Here is a 2,838-nt window from a genome sequence, read left to right on the forward strand (position 1 = left end):
AAAATACAACAAAAAGTGTCACATCAGTGGACATTTTTTGTTGCTTGAAAAGATGTTTTAGCCTTTTGTGTCAGTTAATAAACACACTATTCATAGCTAACCTGTCATTAGCAGTTAGCAAAACATATTTGCATAGTTTTTTTATAAGTATACATTTTTACATAAAAATATATCATTTAGGAATGTCACACTAGAGGACAACAGACATTTTTTCCATGTGTCCATGTGGCATAAAGACTCATGTAACAATTTACTGCATTATAAACAATACTGACAATACTAATTATATTCAGTTTCATCTTCTGTGGCAGTAAAATGCCATGTCCTGTCAACAAGCCATAAATACATTGAACAATTAGTATAGGAGCTGTACTAATACTGGGCAGGGCCCCCCTTTTTCTCCGAACAGTTTACAATGTTTGTGGTGTGAATTTCAAATGATTCCTTTGTGATTCTGGTCCATGTTCACACCTATTGAGTCACATAATTCCTGCAGATTGAATTGAATGCAGATTATTTATGTTATTTATGTTTTTTCGGATTCAAATCTGGTGATTGGGACTCATTTCCTTGTTTATTAAACCAGTTTAATATTTGCTTTGTGACATGGTGCATTATCATGCTGGAAGTGGCCGTCAGAAGGACCCCATTACATCACCTCCACCAGCCAGGACTGTTGACACAAGGCAAGGTGTCTCCATGGATTTGTGCTGCTGGCGCCAAACATTTGGACCGTATCATCTGCGTGCCAGAACTCATCAGACAAGGCTTCAGTCCTTAACTGTCCAGATCCTGTCAGCCTGTGCACTTCTGTTCTTGGCTGAAAGAAGTCGAATGTCAAAAGTGATGTGTATTCTGAGATGCTTTTCTGCTGCAACACGGTTGTACAGAGTGATATCTACGTTATTGTAGCTTTTCTGTCAAATTCTTTCTCTCATCAACATTGCAGTTCTGTCTGCATAACTACTGCTCACCTGTGACTGGTGTGAACATCACCTAAACCTGCTGACCCATGTCTGCCTGATTTTATAAAATCTATAAATCTTCCTAAATTTATGCATATTTATGAAAAATATGGCTACAATTTCTACAGAAAACACACCTAATAATTTTAACATGAAACAATCACAGTGCTTTGGCTATATTTATACATGGAAATGTCATATTTAAGTTTCCTCTTTTCATTTGTCCATTTATTTTGAGCAGGGCTGCCCAAACACACATTAACACATATATCAACTTCCTTCCTTTCTCTCTCTCTCTCGCTCTTTTTCTCACACACAAACACTACAAGTGGGGGAGGTGGTGTTGTGAGTGAATCAGCGGTTTGGTTCTGTGTGATAACACGTTTGCAAAGGCCAACAAGCAGCCCTGTCAGTGCATACAGACACACACACACACACACACACACACACAAACACACACACACTGAGCAGAACAAGTAAAACCCAGGGGAAATATGTACAATCGTGTGGTGTGTGGTGTGTTGCTGAACAGGGATGGGATGGTATGGAACCTTTATATTACAGTTATGCAGAAACTATACTACCGTTTGCTACTGTTACTACAGTACTGTTACAATACTACTGTTTACTACAGTTACTGTACTACTGTTCACTATACAACAGTTACTAATGCACTATTACTATTACACTACTATTACTAATCTGTTTACTAAACTACTATTACTATTCTATTTACTATACTACTGTTACTACACTACTATTACTATACTGTTTACTATACTACTATTACTATACTATTTACTATACTACTGTTACTACACTACTATTACTAATATGTTTACTATACTACTAGTACTATACCATTTACTCTACTACTATTAATATACTGTTTACTATACTATTATTACTATACTATTTACTCTACTACTATTACTATACTATTTACTACTATTACTATACTACTATTACTATACTGTTTACTACATTACTGTTACTACACTACTATTACTATACTGTTTATTATACTACTATTACTATAATACTGTTTACTATACTAATGTTGCTATAGTACTGTTACTATACTGCTGTTTACTAATGTTAGTATGCTACTGTTTACTGCTGTTACTGTATTACAGTTTACTAATGTTACTGTACTATTGTGTACTAATATTATTCTACTGTTTACTATTTACATACATAGCTATGTAAACAAGCTGTTAGAGCATGCTTTGCAGGGAGACTGTAGCAGTAGCTATTTACTTCCTTTGTGATTTTAGATTTGAAATGCTATGATTGTTGTTAGGATGTACAGCGTGATACATCATTAAGAGTGGTCCCCGTTCCATTCTTACTGGTGTCCAATTCGCATGTTGTAACGTTCCTTGAGCGTACATCCTTGCCTTGTTTACACAGAGGGACTGTGTTTGGTCTTGTGGACTTTTCCCCTGACTCTTTCCCATGACATAATGTGGGTGTTTATTTCTGCTAGCAACTTTTTTCTCCCTTGCTGACCCAGATTTGTCCTGTAGTAGTTGCCCCAGTCAGTGTGTTATAGTAGTAATATGCATGTTGCCTTTTTTGTACACTTAACATGTTTTTAACCAGACAATTAGGTCAGATTAAAATGAGAGCCTTCTTAAAAGGAGACTTTGCTTTTTAAAATGAAAGAGTATCAACATAGAAATTACATAAGCTAAATAAAATTAATTACTACAACTGTTAAGCAGTAAAGGTGTTTTCCCCCATTAACACTAAATAACATTAGAAGAAATGCAAATAAACCTAAATACAATGGTCAGAATGTGTTGTTTTACTAAAGCTACGGATACGTTGGTTAGAGGAACAGTTAGAAGAACACAGGTTTGGTTGCTGT

The sequence above is a fragment of the Salminus brasiliensis genome, chromosome 6 (assembly GCF_030463535.1).
Source record: "Salminus brasiliensis chromosome 6, fSalBra1.hap2, whole genome shotgun sequence".
NCBI classification, from domain to species: domain Eukaryota; kingdom Metazoa; phylum Chordata; class Actinopteri; order Characiformes; family Bryconidae; genus Salminus; species Salminus brasiliensis.